The following is a 17,716-nucleotide window of genomic DNA, read 5'->3' on the forward strand; positions in this document are numbered from 1 at the left end:
CACCACAGTAAGACCATCCCTGACTTTCTATATACCTTGGAGAAGTGGCCAAGTCCCTTCTTTGTAGACTCAGGGCTCCTTGAAGGCACAGGCTGTTCTCTTCTCCTCATGACTCCCTATTGTGTACAAAATAAATAGATGGAAATGGGTTTGTTTCTCAGTGCCTGAGTGCTCAGTCGCTTCAGTTGTGGGACTATAGCCTGCCATTCTCCTCTGTCCATGGAATTTTCTTGGCAAGAATACTGGAGTGGGTTGCCATGCCCTCCTCCAGGGGGATCTTCCTAACCCAGGAATTGAACCCACACCTCCTGCATTGCAGGCAGATTCTTTACTGCTGAGCCACCAGGGAAGACCTTGTTTCTTAGTAGCTATTGGTAAATATTGCCTTGAGTTGATTGGTATGGTAGGATGTATCTCTATCTGAGAGGCTAGTTTATTGAAGTCAAGTAAACATATGTGATGAGTTTTGGGGGAAGCTAGGGAGAATTTTGTTCCTTCCTAAAAATTGCATCTGTAACATTACAAGGTATTACTTCACCAGACATCATACAACTTAGTGTGAGGTATGTTAAATTTGACTTCAGCCTGTGATATTTGTGATATTGAGCAACTATTTTACCTCACTACTCTCAATGTTCCCATCTGTAATTAGGTCTAATAAATCCTTCTTTTGGTGAAGGGTATTTGAATTAAAATATGTCAAAAAGCCCATCACCAGAAGTCCCCCAATAAAATGGTTGTTGAATCTGAGGCTTCAACACCCTCTTTATTATAGGCAATCATGGTTCTTATTTTTTTCCCCACTCTCTGCTGTACACCTTGCCAGAAACACTCAGACTATATTAACCTTGTGTAATAAAGAAAAACAGCAACCTAATTTGGGAAACTTCCAGTAACAAAAATGTCTATTAAAATTTGAAAATGCTATAAAAACTATATGACCACAATAGCCTCTTTCTGTTTTGCTTGGGAACCAGAGGTGAACATCAGATTTCTGGCTTTTGGTTTTCAGTGTTTGCTTCCAGAAAAGACAATTTAAGTGCTGGTTATTAGAGCCTGTCAATAAATTTCAGAAGTGAAGCAAATCCCGTTCAGCTGACTGACAGCTGCAAATTAATTTTTCTTTCTTTAAACAACTAACCAGCCTTATGTTCATTCAGCTGACAAGCCTCACTGTGTGTGCTCTCTTAGCCCAGAGTAGAGTGGTCCGAACATAATCACGCAGTTAAATTCTTTTGCCTTCACTCAACTTTTTATTGGGAAAGACAGTGCAGTGTATGAACAGACACTGGGTGACAGAAGATGGCAGTTTGGAATCCTGCCTTTTGAGAAACACAGAGCCCTGCTAGGAGATGTCTATAACAGGAGGAGTCCCCACGCTTGCTATTCTCTTTGTGATTTCTTACTGCATTCATTCAACAGTATTTGACCAAACACTGTGTTAAGTGCTGGGAAGGAAAAGAAAAATGCTATTTATTTCCTTTTTATAAAGATGCCCAAGGCTAAGAACAAAAGAGGCACCATAAGGGCCATCTGTTGTAATTAGAACTGTAATATAGACAGCGAGGGCATAAAAGAGAATGATTGTTTGACGGGCAGAGGTTGGGTGGTGGTGGCCATGTGGACATAGAAAATGCTTCTTCCAAAATGTCACTTATTTGTTTTCTTTTAATTGAGGTGTAACATATATACAGTAATGTTCACACATCTCCATTGTGTAGCACAGTGAATTTTTATATATGTGTACACCCATGAAATTACCACCCAGATTAAGATATTGGATGGGGCATTTCAATCTCTCAAGAGAGCTTTCTTTGTTCCCCTTCCCTAGCCAATCCTCCTCACCTCCAAGAGGCAGCTGCTAGTTTATCACTATGAATTTATTTTGCCTGTTTTTGAATTTCATATAAATGGGTTCATATGCTGTGGTAGAGTGGTAACTGTTTTTTAGTGCAGCACTTGTCTGTGAGATCCATCCCTGGATAGTGGGTTCCTGTAGCTCTTCTTATGCCTATGAAGCCTTCCATTATAGACAATGGTATTTGAAGGATGGATACCAGTGGCTCCTAGGTGGACAGTTGGGAAAAGGCACTTCATACATTTCTTGGAGAAGGAAATGGCAACCCACTCCAGTATTCTTGCCTGGAGAATCCCATGGATGGAGAAGCCTGGCAGGCTATGGGCTATGGGGTCACAAAGAGTCACACGTGACTGAGTAACTAAACACACTGCATCCATTTAAGCATGGTATATCAGGAGGTCCATGGGATCAGAAAGAGTCAGACATGATCGACTGGGCATGCATGCATAGGCGATTGCACTGAAAAAAGAAGATTGGAGCTATACTGGGAAGGATGTAAAATGTATGTAAGATGGTTGAACTCTGTTTTTGTTGTTGTTGTTGTTGTTGTTGTTGTTTTGCTTATCCCCCAACAGTTTAGAGGTCAACAGGAGATGTGGTATGATCAGATCTAACTGTTGGACCCATTTTTCTGATGTAAGCATGACAAATGATAGAGGCAAGGAGACTTCAGCATCAGGAAGCTAGAGGATGGGCCATCACAGTGATCCAGCTGGCTCAACATCAAGGGAAGGAGAGAAGTGGAATAATCAGAGTGAGATTAACATGCTCAGAAGTGGGCAGGAGGGGAGGAGGAGTTAAATCACCAGGTTGTAGCCTGTAAAGCAGAAGCTTTGGAGGAAACGAAAAATTAGCAATCACTTTTGATATTGATTTGGAACTTCCCTTTGAGAGTGAGTGAGAGCCTCCAGGCTCTGCTGAGACCCTTCCTGCCCCACTCCCCACCCTCAGCTAAACTGACAGGACTCACTAGTTTAGCAGCACAGCCCTGAGGGGGAGATGGATAAAAAATGCCTAGAGGAATTATGCACATTTAATTTACATCTGGGCCTGAATTCCCTGTGCCTGCTCTTCTGTCATTTTGCCATTTCAAAGAATAACATACCAGGGCTTTTTATTCCAGCCCTGTGGTGGTGCCCTTTTTGAGAGAATAAATCCCAAGTAGTGTTGCCAAAAGCCAGTGACATTTGCCATGTTTGAAAAGGCCTTATTTTGAAGAATGATTATTGATTCTTTTTCACATTTCAGATCATTCCTTTGATGCTGCCTTTTACTGGCTCCAGTGAGCGACCCTCAGCTGCATTCCTGGCTCCCTGACACAGCGGTTCACCCGAAAAGAACAGCGTGTTCTTCTAAGCAGCACTCTCCCTGGGAAACGTCACTGTTCCTCTGATTATTTCATCACATAGAGAGCTTCTCAGGCCTTGGCTGTGTTGTTGAAAATATGCAGATATGCTTCTCAGTGAACACACGTAATGATGGGCTTGTGGAGGAACGGATGAGAGGTACCAGGGTACCTCATTAGAAAGAGTAATAGTAACGTTGGGACTCTGCAGTGCTGTGGGTCTGCAGTTTGCAGGACTGGAAAGAGAGGATAGCAAGGGAGTAGTAGGCCAGGAGAAAAATGAAAAATAAGCCATTGAAATTGCTCACAACATATTGACTCCCAAGGAATAAATGTTGAAAAGAACTGTTGGGTATGGATGGTGTCCCTGGAACAGAAGACCCTAATTAATGGTTTTCAGAATTAGGAAATCACTCACCATGCATCTTAGGAATCTTGAAATCACCCATGACTGTTGGAAGTGAAACCTCTCATTCAAATGGAGTGATGGTTTTGTGGGCCTAGGAGGAGCAGCTTAAAAAAAAAAAAAAGAATGAGGCTGCAAGCTAAGGTATAGACTCTGCATATTTGAAATGTATTGTTTATTCTCTACTATATATCTCTCCTGATATCATGTTGGCTTTAGGGTATTGTCAAGGAGAAGGGAAAGGACACTGCATGTCAATGAATTTCTGGGATTCAGAAATAACTTTTTATCAAATACTGATTTAATTCCTCAATGGGAGGATAAGGCTAACACCTCAATTATATTTATATATGTACATATATATATAGTATAAATAAATTATATATAATATATGTAATTATATGTGTATTATCTATTTTATATGTTTAAATCTGTAATATATATTTATATATTAATATATATTATATATATATATACACATATAAAATTACATATAGTTGAGCACTCACCTCTCAGAAAGTAAAGCCTTAAATTGTGAACACTGTTTAGTATAATGCATAGAACAAGGTTATTATTATTCTAGCTTTTCCTCTAGAACAACCCTCTGCAGTGGGTATGGATGCTTCTGTTTTAGACCTAAACATCCAAACCTGTGCTCTTAATGACTATTTTGCCAGTGCTAGGATTTTTACATAGAGAGTCTCTGAAATCTGTCTGGCGGTGAGTGGTTGAAAAGTGTCTGTAAAGGCCTGACAACCCTATGGCACTCCATCTTCTGCTTTCTCTGGATACGGCCTTAATTTCAGCGCATCAGGAACCCTGATGATGTTCCAGAAATGGAGCATCTGTTCATCCAAGTAAGAACCTACAGTGGAGTATGCTGTCCCTATATGGCCAACGTGCCTGGGCAAGGACAAGACGTAATTTCGGTAGCTTTTTGTGCTTTTCTCCTTTAAAAAGCTGTTCTTCCATTTCTAATGTTTAACACTACAAAAAAATGCTTCCATTTATATTTTTGTATCAGCCTTTGCACTACCTTCTCATGGATATTTATATGTTATGATTTACAGTTAATACAGTCATTCTCAAGTATTACTGTGCATTGTAAGCACATGGGATATTGGTTTAAAGTCCCAAGATTCAGTTCAGTTCAGTTGCTCAATCGTGTCCGACTCTTTGAGAGCCCATGAATCGCAGCACACCAGGCCTCCCTGTCCATCACCAACTCCCGGAGTTCACTCAGACTCACGTCCATCCAGTCAGTGACGCTATCCAGCCATCTCATCCTCTGTCATCCCCTTCTCCTCCTGCCCCCAATCCCTACCAGCATCAGGGTCTTTTCCAATGAGTCAACTCTTCACATGAGGTGGCCAAAGTACTGGAGTTTCAGCTTTAGCATCATTCCTTCCAAAGAAATCCCAGGGCTGATTTCCTTCAGAATGGACTGGTTGGATCTCCTTGCAGTCCAAGGGACTCTCAAGAGTCTTCTCCAGCACCACAGTTCAAAAGCATCAATTCTTTGGTGCTCAGCCTTCTTCACAATCCAACTCTCACATCCATACATGACCACAGGAAAAACCATAGACTTGACTAAACAGACCTTTGTTGGCAAAGTAATGTCTCTGCTGCTGAATATGCTATCTAGGTTGGTCATAACTTTTCTTCCAAGGAGTAAGCGTCCTTTAATTTCATGGCTGCAATCACCATCTGCAGTGATTTTGGAGCCCCCCCAAAAATAAAGATTGACACTGTTTCCACTGTTTCCCCATCTATTTCTCATGAAGTGGTGGGACCGGATGCCATGATCTTCGTTTTCTGAATGTTGAGCTTTAAGACAACTTTTTCACTCTCCACTTTCACTTTCATCAAGAGGCTTTTGAGTTCCTCTTCACTTTCTGCCATAAGGGTGGTGTCATCTGCATATCTGAGGTTATTGATATTTCTCCTGGCAATCTTGATTCCAGCTTGTGCTTCTTACAGTCCAGCGTTTCTCATGATGTACTCTGCATATAAGTTAAATAAGCAGGGTGACAATATACAGCCTTGACGTATTCCTTTTCCTATTTGGAATCAGTCTGTTGTTCCATGTCCAGTTCTAACTGTTGCTTCCTGGCCTGCATACAGATTTCTCAAGAGGCAGATCAGGTGGTCTGGTATTCCCATCTCTTTCAGAATTTCCCATAGTTTATTGTGATCCACACAGTCAAAGGCTTTGGGATAGTCAATAAAGCAGAAATAGATGTTTTTCTGGAACTCTTGCTTATTCCATGATCCAGCGGATGTTGGCAATTTGATCTCTGGTTCCTCTGCCTTTTCTAAAACCAGCTTGAACATCAGGAAGTTCACGGTTTACATATTGCTGAAGTGTCCCAAACTTATTCAGACAGACTCTTTAGATGTGTTAAAAAAAAAAAAATAGCAACAATGAAAAGTCTTACTTTGATGACCACCATTGGTTTAATCAACTTGAACCCTTCTTTAAAATTTACCCTAACTCCAATTTTGGAGTCAGACACATAATATGACTGGACTACAATCTAGTTATCTAAGTTTGTGCCACTTCTGAGTGTTTTTGTCTGCCTAAAACATGATTGGTCAGTTCATTTGCTTTGTGATTTTTGGATTATATTAGAGATATGGCTTTCTCTGTGAAAGGGTTGGCTAATGCACATATTATGTTTTCCATGCACTGGGGAAGAAACAACGAGCTCAACATTGTGGTGACTCTGTGGTCCCTGATGTCTAGGACAGGGTCATGAAGCCAAGGAGCAAAATGTCAAAAACTAGCAAGTGTCTCAAAATAGTAATTGATAATATTTCAGAAATACTTATCAGGATTCCACAGCATGTAAAAGTCAAAAACTCCAGAGATATCACTTCAGCAAGTAGAACACCCTGTGTAAAACTTATCCTGTATTGCTGCTGCTGCTGCTGCTAAGTCGCTTCAGTCGTGTCCGACTCTGTACGACCCCATAGATGGCAACCCACCGGGCTCCCCCGTCCCTGGGATTCTCCAGGCAAGAACACTGGAGTGGGTTGCCATTTCCTTCTCCAATGCATGAAAGTGAAAAGTGAAAGTGAAGTCGCTCAGTCGTGTCCGACTCCTAGCGATCCCATGGACTGCAGCCCACCAGGCTCCTCTGTTCATGGGATTTTCCAGGCAACAGTACTGGAGTGGGGTGCCATTGCCTTCTCTGTATCCTGTATTAGACACACCCTATACCAACGTTTTCACTTCTTGGATGACTTCACTTAAGAACATTCTGAAAAATTGTGACTTTCCTTACCTTTAAAAGAATATAAGAATTGGGACAATTTTAACTGCTGTAATAAATACTAACCAAATTTCAGTGTCGTAAGACAACAGAAATATATGTCTGGCCCCTGAAATAGTACAATATGGATGCCAATAAGTGACTTCTCCAGGCAATGGTTATGAGAATCATGTTCCTTACAACTTGTGGTTTAACCATCCCTTTAACCTCAGGCTCCTCAGGAAACAGCGGACAACTGGGAATATAGAGGATGAAGAAAGCATTCTTACTTCCTAAATGGTTCTCCCCCAAATTAACGATCAGCACATCTGCTTATTTAACTTGGACGAGGCTTGGTCACATGACCTCAACCAGACTCAAGAGGTCAGGTAACTATAATCTCTGACCTGGTATCCACATTCCAGCATCAGCTCTATCACAAAGCTGAGACTTTTAATTTTTCTTTGGTAGTTCCCAGTGTTGAGGCTAACCTCCATATGAAATTCCCTCTCATATGCATGTAATGTGTATGTTCTTAGTAATAATGGAAAGATGGCTTAGAAGGTCTTTCTCCTAATGACCTCTGAAGGTCATCCCATATATGTCTGAATGATAGCCATTAAGTCACTGTCTTCTCTCAGGTATTAATACTACTTGAAATTTTATTATAAAATGAATTCACTTAAAAACAATTGACCCAACTAAGAATTAATTTTTCATTATTTTTTACTTTTAATTGAAGTATAGTTGATTTACAATATTATAGTTACAAGTATACAACATAGTGATTCAGTATTCTTACAGATTGTACACCATTAACAGTTATTTAAAAATGATAGTTATAGTTCTCTGTATAATATATCCTTGTTACTTACCTATTTTATACTTTGGAGAAGGGAACGGCTACCCACTCCAGTATTCTGGCCAGGAGAATTCCATGGACTGTATAGTCCATGAGATCACAAAGAGTCTGACGTGACTGAGCGACTTTCACTTCACATTTTATACACAGTACTTTGTATTTCTTTAATTCCATCCCCCTATGTTTCCTCTTTTCCCTTCTCTCTCCCTACAGGTAACCACTGGCTTCTATATCTGTGAGTTTGTTTCTGTTTTGCTATATTTTCATTTGTTTTAATTTTTAGATTCCACATATAAGTGTTACTATAAAATATTTATTTTTCTCTGACTTATTTCACTAAGCATACTCTCTATGTCCATCTGCATTATTGCAAATGGCAGAATTTCATCCTTTTAATGGCTGAGTAATATTTCATATATATACATGGCAGATATATATGCCACATCTTCTTTATCTATTCATCTGTTTGTTGATGGGCAGTTGAGTTGCTTCCATGTCTTTGTTATTGTAAATAGTGGTGCTACAAACATTGGGGTGTATGTATCTTTCCAAATTAGAGTTTTCCTCTTTTTCAGATGGATGCCCAGGAGTGGGATTGCTGGATCATATGGTAACTTTATTTTTAGCTTCTTAAGGAATCTCCATACTGTTCTCCGTAGTGGCTGCAGCAATTCACATTCCCGACAACAGTGTAGAAAAGTTCCTTTTAGTCCACACTCTCTCCAACATTTGTTATTTGCACACGTTTGATGATGGTCATCCTGAAAGCTGTGGACAGATATCTTACTGTTGTTTTGATTTGCATTTTTCTAATCATTAGCAGTGTGGAGCATCTTTTCATGTGCCCATTAACCATCTATATGTTTTTTTGGAAAAATGCCTATTTAGGTCTTCTGCCAATTTTTAAATTGGTCTTTTTTTTATATTCAGTTATATGAGCTATTTATGTATTTTAGATATTTAGCTCCTTGACAGCCATATCATTTGCAAATAGTTTCTCACATTCGCTAGGTTGTTTATTTATTTTGTTAATAATTCCCTTTTTGGGGGCAAAAGCTTTTAAGTTTAATTAGGTCCCATTTGATTATTTTTGCTTTTGTTTCTTTTGCCTTAGGAGACAGATCCAAAAACCTCATAATGCTATGGTTTATGTCAAAGAGTGTTCTCCCTATGTTGTCTTCTAGGATGTTTAAAGTTTCAGGTCTTACACTTAGGTCTTTAATGCAACTTGAGTCTATTTTTGTATATGGTGTGAGGAAATGTTCTAATTTTAGGAAAAGGAGTATGTCAAGCCTGTATATTGTCACCCTGCTTATTTAACTTATATGCAGAGTACATCCTGAGAAATGCTGGGCTGGATGAAGCATAAACTGGAATCAAGATTGCCAGGAGAAATATCAATAACCTCAGATATGCAGATGACACCACCCTTATGGCAGAAAGTGAAGAAGAACTAAAGAGCCTCTTGATAAAAGTGAAAGAGGAGAGTGAAAAAATTGGCGTAAAGCTCAACATTCAGAAAACAAAGATCACGGCATCCAGTCCCATCATTTCATGGCGAATAGATGGAGAAACAGTGAAAACAGTGGCTGACTTTATATTTTTGGCCTCCAAAATCACTGCAGATGGCTATTGCAGCCATGAAATTAAAAGATGCTTACTCCTTAGGAGAAAACTTATGACCATCCTAGACAGCATATTAAAAAGCAAAGACGTTACTTTGCCAACAAAGTCCATCTGGTGAAGGCTGTGGTTTTTTCAGTAGTCATGTATAGATGTGAGAGTTGGACTGTAAAGAAAGCTGAGCACCAAAGAATTGATGCTTTTGAACTATGGTATTGGAGAAGACTCTTGAGAGTCCCTTGGACTGCAAGGAGATCCAAGCAATCATTCCTAAGGGAAATCAGTCCTGAATATTCATTGGAAGGACTGATGTTGAAGCTGAATGGACTGATGTTGAAACTCCCATACTTTGGCCACCTGATGCAAAGAACTGACTCATTTGAAAAGACCCTGATGCTGGGAAAGATTGAAGGCGGGAGGCAAAGGGGACAACAGAGGATGAAATGGTTGATGAGATGTCCATCACTGACTCAATGGACATGAGTTTGAGTAAACTCTGGGAGTTGGTGATGGACAGGGAAGCCTGGTGTGCTGCAGTCCATGGGGTTGCAAAGAGTCAGGCAAGACTGAGTGACTGAACTGAACATGTAGCTGTCCAATTTCCTAGCACCACATATTGAAGAGACTGACTTTTCTCCATTGTATATTCTTGCCTCTTTTGTTGTGGATTAATTGACCATGCATACTACTACTACTACTAAGTTGCTTCAGTCGTGTCCGACTCTGTGCGACCCCACAGATGGCAGCCCACTAGGCTTCCCCGTCCCCGGGATTCTCCAGGCAAGAACACTGGAGTGGGTTGCCATTTCCTTCTCCAATGCATGAAAGTGAAAAGTGAAAGTGAAGTCACTCAGTCGTGTGGGCTTATTTTTCTGTTCTCTATACTGTTCCATTGATCTACGTGTGTGTTTTTGTGTCAGTATGATGCTGTTTTGATTCCTGTAACTTTGTAGTATAGTCTTAAGTCTGGGAGGGTAATACTTTCAGCTTTGTTCTTTTTCATTTGATTTTTTTTTCCCCTACAAATATGTCCAAAAGTTGTATTCTAAAGAGGCCAATGTTCTTTCTGATACAAAATAATTTTCTACAGTGTGTAACTAGAAATCAAGTTCTTAAGCAACTTTTAAAAAATGATTTTGTTTTATAGATGTAAAGGACAAGTTGTATCTGAGATGGATATGTTGGAGAGAATGGATTATAAGGAGCTAGATACACATGCCTCCTACCAGACTGTGTAGACTGCTGGCTGTGGTGAGTGCTACATGTTTTACATTTAGATGTGAAGTCTATGTGTGTCAAAACCAGATGTTACGAGAGCATGCTCTTTCCTAATGCTGGCTAGTGACGAGAAGTTGTTTAGATGGTGATTATGAGAGCCCCTGCTGAGCCCTCCCAGAAGAAGAGACACCATACGTTGTTTTAAACAATATAATTGCGGCTGAGAGTTTTGGCTGTATTTGGGAAGCCACCAGCTCTCATGATAGAAGCTGTGTGGTGCTACAACTTGATGAGAACTGCCTCTCAGGCTGAGTTTGAAGAGGCAGCAGATGGTCTTTCTGTGCCATATGAGGGTCAGTTACACTCTCAATCAGCTTTCAGAAAGAACTGAGCTGCTGTTGCTGTTAACTCTGCTATGACATCAGTCGTGCAGGTTTTCATGATACATGCAAGGCGTTTACCATGGAAATAGATTCCTACTCCACATTACTCTTAACCGTAGTGACCCCTGAGCACTGGGAAGTTTTGAGTGCTTACTTTGCACACTGTAATAGGTATTTGCAAATACAACATAACCTAATCTATATCTTATGGTAACTTTATGTGAGAGTACTGTATTATCTCCATATTACAGAAGAGAAAATGCCAAGGCTTAGAGATGTTTAGTATCTTGCTCACAGTCACAGGATAATTAAATAGCAAATCTGTGTTTCCATCCCAAACCTGTCCAACTCAAAAGCTTGAGCACCAGCTTCAGTATGAAATAGCTTTGCCTTCTTGTATAAGGTTCCTCACTTATTCACCCAGTTCATAAATATTTATTGAACAGGTACTGGGGGTCACAAAAGAGTCAGACACAACCTCATGACTGAACAGCAATAACTGGGCTTAATGCTGAGAGTAGACCAGTAAACCAAAAAGACATGGTCTCAATATGAAAAATATATGTGAACAGGGATGATGGCAATTAAGTGAAAATTACAAGAGTTACCATTTAAATGTATGTGTGACAAAGGCTGTGATAAAAAAAACTAACCTAAGTAGTTTTTAGCCTCAAAAGCAGGGCAAAGAGCACGCCTTGCAGGGGTGTAGTGTGGTACAAGCCCAGAGAGAGGAAATGGCTGGTTGAAAATCAGAAACCCGAGGCAGGGAGGCCAATGTTGCTAGATCAAGGGGAGCTAGGCAGAATGGCGAGAGAGGAGCTTGATGAAGCAGGCAGGGCTGTGTTCAAGGAGAGCCTAGACTACACATGTGGCAGAGAAAAGCACAGACCCGTTCCCCAGTGGCACCTATTAGATATTCTGGAAGGCTGAAAGCTGCTGAGGGTTCTGATTTTCTTTTTAAAATACTTTTGTAAATATAATTGCTAACAGTGCATGAAAGACATTTTACATAGGACTAACCTATTTTATCCTTCCTTATAGAAGTTAATGCAGAATCAAGTGCTCAAAATGTCATCAATAGTTAGGAAATCAATTAAGACATATTTTCCAGAACAGTGAGTTGCAAACCATAATTTGGAGCTTATTAAACAGACTGTGTATATGAGCTATGCCATTTGGGATGATCAAATTGCAGATAATTGGAATATAATTAAATACCTTAAAAATTAAAACTTATAGTAACATAGTTTACTTTTCTCTGAGTCTTCCAGTCAAATATAGCATCTTACTGGGTAGGCCCTTGCATTATCTCCTTTAGCTTCTGCCAACTTTCCACTAGAACCACAACTGATGGCATGAGAAAACAAAACCTATCAAACAAATAAGACATTTACCTAAAATTAAACACAGACATTTCTGGAAACCCTGCAGTTTGAAAACTCTCCAGTTAATCACTGTTCATTGAACACCAATCAAGTACTGTGTTAAGCATTTCATATGTTTTGTTTTTTATGCTTTATAATCCTTCTAACAACTTGGCCAACTAGGACCTTTAAATTTCGATTTTAAAGGATAAATCTGAATGCTAATAATTTAAGTAATGTGTCCAGGATCACACAGCTTGTCAGAGGTGAACTTGGACTCTGGAGGTGCCTGTGCCTTTAGCCACAAGGTTTCATGGCTTCTCTCCCTAAGAGATCCAAGGTGTCACTGAAGACCCCTTGAACAGAAGCACTAAAGCCTTCTTTTGTCCCACTTGCCAGTCTCACTTATTCCTAGTGAATACTGTTTTCACTTACCTCGATATAAATGCTAACTTATTCTCCAGGGAGACAGTTATACATGTTTGAGCATCAACTATCGCTAACCTGCCTTTCCCTTTCCTTTCCTCCATTTTCCATTTCTAGAAAGACCTTGCTCACCTTCTTCTCTGAAGGGTTGCAGCTCAAATGTGGCCTACAGTCTTCTTAGCTGAGGCTCAATTACCCCCCAAGTGGTCTTGATCCATGTATAACATACCTCTGTGCTAAGTCCAGATGCTGGGTAAATCCCATCTGGTCTCATAACTCTGGGTCAATTTTCTGCAGATAATGGATCAGAAAAGGATCTGGGTCACCTTTTCTGCAGATAATGGGTGGAGCTGAGTCTTGACTGGTCTCATCCAGTAGAGGGACGCTACAGGATGCCAGGGACATGCCAGGTTTTGAGAAAAAGCTCAGCAGATAGTACATGAGATAGTTTCAGACAGATCATTGGAGCCAAGGTGTATCCATGCCACAGGTATTTTCCTGTAGGTATATGAGCAATCCTGCAAGGCAGACCAGTTTAGGAAGAGAATTGCCAAGCTTCCCTAGAGTGCTGGTCTGTGCCTCATGTTCCAGCCCATACCTGAGATTCTGTAATGGCTGCACCATTTCCTAACCATGTCAGTATAACACCTTGGACATGCAGTCAGGAGACTGCATGCACCATCATAATAAAATGTCTCTGTTACATGAGGAGCATTCGAAGATGCAGAGTTTGAATGAAAAAGTATTAACTCTCTCTGGGTAACTCCAAAAAACTTTCACAGAGGAAAGTATTAGAGGACTTTTTGTGCTCAGACTGATGGGGGAAGGTGGACATAGAGGGAGAAAAAAGAATATAAAGAATTATATATTCATGAAAGAATATAACTTAGGAAACTGAACAGACATGGAATTGTTGATATAAATTAATCTGTTGGTGGAGACAGTGTGAGATATTTTGTGGTGAGCCTTCCTGGTGGTCACTGCATATGTTCCTTGGGTGGCAAAGAGACATGATTTATTAAGAGCATGTAGGAGGTCCTGAGGGCTTCTCAGCTGGTACTAGTGGTAAAGAACCTACCTTCCAATGCAGGAGACCTAAGAGATGTGGGTTCAATCCCTGGGTTGGGAAGATCTCCTGGAGGAGGGCATGGCAATGCATTCCAGTATTCTTGCCTGGAGAATTACCATGGACAGAGGAGCCTAGCAGGTTACATCTGTAGAGTCACAAAGAGTCAAGACATGACCAAAGTGACTTATCATGCATGCTGGAGGCCCTGAACCACCAAAAAGTTTGGGGTGTATTCCTTTCTCCAGTCTTTGCTCAGGACCTCTTCTCTTCCCACTCTCACACAGTAGAAAACCAGGGATTTTAAAGTCAAGAGATGATTAGCCTATGACCATGGTCATTCTTTAACAAGAAACAAAATTAACTCGATAGCATTCTTGTCAGATCTCTTTAGCATTCTTGTCAAGGATATATTACTTCTCACTTGGGTTAATAACCTTCCCACCCCCTTGAATATTGTCACCTCAGACTCCCTCACACCTCACCTGACCGGCCGCATTCTCACCAAGGTTACTTGTGATAGCCTCATTCCTAAATCCAGGGACTCCTGTCAACCCAAATGGTATTGCGTGCTCTGCAGCTTGGTCACTCTTAACACTTTTCATCTTTCTTTGAAAAGATCTTGCCATTTCCTCCCTTTACTATTCATGGTACACTGTCTCTAGGCTTTCTGGAAGACATCTACCTGTTTGCATTTATAGCACCTGTTTTTTCCCCTCTGAGAATACTCCCTCCTTCTCCAAACCCAACCAACATAGTTGCAAGGGAATGGGATGGCTCTCGCCCAAGTGAGCTGGTCCAGCAGTAGGACTCTGACCCAAGTGAGACTAATCATCATTTTTGTATTGGAGAGAGGACAGGTACTGGGGGAAGCAGTTTCAGGGTGACTTTGAGTTAGAGTCTCTCACTGGATATCTGAATTCTCAGATACAAAGGGCAGGAAGTGGTGTTAAGTGTCTTACCAGGTGCACGAGAGAAACAGGTCCTTAATGAGACAATGAAAGATAGAGCAGACACAGAGAATGGAGAGGCCGAGAAAAGTTAACTGCTGATGTTTGAAATTGGACTTGCTTCTCATTGTGAGCCCTTGGTTTCTTCTTCCCAGTGCTAGCAAGGGAAGAATGTGAAGGTTTTGAGTCAGGGCATCATGGACAATGGGAAAAGCCTAGTGTTGCTGCAATAACGTCACCTAAGGATTTGAGGAGGAAGTCCTTCAAAGTAAGTCAAAGTACTCTTTGTGGAAAAGGTGGGATGAATGAACCCAAACCAAATAGAAACATCAGCTTTCCCCCAGGCAAAAGCCATGCCCAGATTTTCTTTTGTAATATTAATCAATATGTTTATTGAGAGCCTAATTAAGAGAAACTTTAATTAAACTTCCCTGATAGCTCAGTTAGTAAAGAATCCACCTGCAATGCAGGAGACTCTAGTTCGATTTCTGAGTTGGGAAGATCTGCTAGAGAAGGGATAGGCTACCCACTCCAGTAATCTTGGGCTTCTCTTGTGGCTCAGCTGGTAAAGAATCTGACTGCAGTGTGGGAGACTTGGGTTCCATCCCTGGGTTGGGAAGATCCCCTGGAGAAGGGAAAGGCTACCCACTCCAGTATTCTGGCCTGGAGAATTCCACTGACTGTATAGTCCATGGGGTCGCAAAGAGTTGGACATGACTGAGTGACTTTCACTTTCACTTAATGAAGCTTTAGAATATTTGCAGACATATAAAATAAAGCTAATTAATATTCAGTTAAGGCAATAAATCTTTTAAAGAGACACATCTTTGTTGAGGACTGGCTCACCATTCACAATGAAAGATAATTTGTTTTATTTGAATATTTTCATAAAATAAGACCATTTCAGTGATTTGTTCACTATTTTGAGTTGATTAATTTATAATTGTAGCCATAAAACATTACTACTCTTCACATGAGTGCTAGGTCACTTCAGTCATGTTGGACTCTTTGCTACCTTTGGACTGTAGCCAGCCAGGCTCCTCTGTCCATGGGATTCTCCAGGCAAGAATACTGGAGAGGGCTGCCATTTCCTACTCCAGGGCATCTTCCCCACCCAGTGACAACCTGCATCTCTTGTCTCCCGAATTGGCAGGTGGGTTCTTGCCTCTAGTGCCACCTGAAGCCCCCAGTACTCTTTAACGTTGGACTAACCCTGCCATGTGGGCTTCCCAGGTGGTGCAGTGGTAAAGAATCTGCCTGCCAATCCAAGAGATGTAAGAGATGCTGGTTTGATCCCGGCAGGGTGTGGGGGAAGATGCCCTGGAGTAGGAAATGGCAACCGACTCCACTATTGTTGCCTGGAAAATTCCATGAACAGAGGAGTCTGGTGGGCTACCGTACAAGGGGCTGCAAAGCGTCAGACGTGACTGAGCACACACACACACAAAGACACACAGACACACCCCTACCATGTAACATAATTGCAAATCAGAGGCCCAGACACAGTCCAGTCAGCTTGTGGCAGGAGCTTGCACAGTACTTTTGAGAACTTTGGATTTTAATTTCTTTAATGCGCTTTCACTCTCTAGGAGCTTATAGAACCTACCACAGCCTATTAGGATTCCACCAGTTTCCTTCAACCAGTTGAGCTACGTGTCTATCATCTAAAGGCTTTTGTTTTTAAGCTTCTGTAGAAATTCCAAAGTATTGGCATAAATGAATAGATTGGGGCTCATTCACGCTATGCAAATTAGACATGATCACATAACAATGCCTATACTCTCTCCAATGCAACAGGGACCTTCTATCACCTGTGTTTTTCTTTATTGTTTTCTTTTCTTTTCTCCTTCTTTGTCCTCTTCTTTTTCCTCCTGTTCCTTCTTTTCCTTCTCCTCCTCTTTTTCTTCTTAACAGATCAATTAAAAAAATAAACCTCCTACCCAGAGATTTAACATATAAGCAGATATTCTCTGACAGAAATGGGAGTTGACAACAAAGCCTCACTCTCTTCTCTGGCAACTTCTTGGTCTTAGAAAGTGAAAGTGAAGCCATTCAGTCATGTCTGACTCTTTGTGACCCCATGAACTGTAGCCTGCCAGGTTCCTTCATCCATGGAATTTTCCAGGCAAGAGTACTGGAGTGGGTTGCCATTTCCTTCTCCAGGGGATCTTACCAATCCAGGGATCGAACCCAAGTCTCCTGCATTGCAGGCAGACACTTTACCTTCTGAGCCACCAGCAAACTGGCGAAGCATTGGTGGTTCAGTGGTAGAATTCTCCCCTCCCATGTGGGAGACCCAGGTTCAATTCCCGGCCAATGCATAGTGTCCAGGTGCTTTTCTTGGTCTTAATTAGCAGAAAACACTATATGGGCTAGTTTCTAATCAATCAATCAAAAATATCTATCCTGTATTCTGCCTATCAAAATGACACATTGTATAAGACTTAATGTATATTCAACACAAAATATAATCAAGCATTCTGGTCTTTACCACATTGATAAGCAAGAAATGATGTAGCAACTATATTTTCAATTTGTATCTTCCTAATTATCAGTATGAAAGAATGTAGTTTAATATTTTTTTTAACATTGGTGCATTTTATATTTAAATTATCCATTTTTGTCATTTACTTATGTTTCTGTTGGTTTATTTGTCTTTTATCTTCTTGGTGCAAAGGAGCACATTAAAGAGTGTAGACATGAATGCTTTATGTATTATATATGTTGTAAATCATTTTCCTTCCACTATAATGTCTAAAGAATACATTTTCAATGCAGGAAATGTGAGTTCGAACCCTGGGTTGGGAAGATCCCCCGGAGAAGGAAATGGCGACCTATTCCAGTATTCTTGCTTGGAAAATCCCATAGACAGAGAAGCCTGCTAAGTCACGTCAGTCGTGTCCGACTCTGTGCGACCCCATAGACGGCAGCATGGGCTACAATCCATGGGATTGCCAG

The 17,716-nt window shown here is 40.7% G+C and overlaps 1 non-coding gene across 1 annotated transcript; it reads left to right on the forward strand.

Moving 5' to 3' along the window:
- The first annotated feature begins 17,008 nt into the window (after positions 1-17,008).
- On the forward strand, positions 17,009-17,079 carry TRNAG-CCC. The gene has a single exon. It is a non-coding gene; the product is annotated as a tRNA-Gly (tRNA).
- The last annotated feature ends 637 nt before the right edge of the window (positions 17,080-17,716 follow it).

Source organism: Bubalus bubalis, chromosome 4, assembly GCF_019923935.1.
Source record: "Bubalus bubalis isolate 160015118507 breed Murrah chromosome 4, NDDB_SH_1, whole genome shotgun sequence".
In the NCBI taxonomy this organism is placed as follows: Eukaryota; Metazoa; Chordata; class Mammalia; order Artiodactyla; family Bovidae; genus Bubalus; species Bubalus bubalis.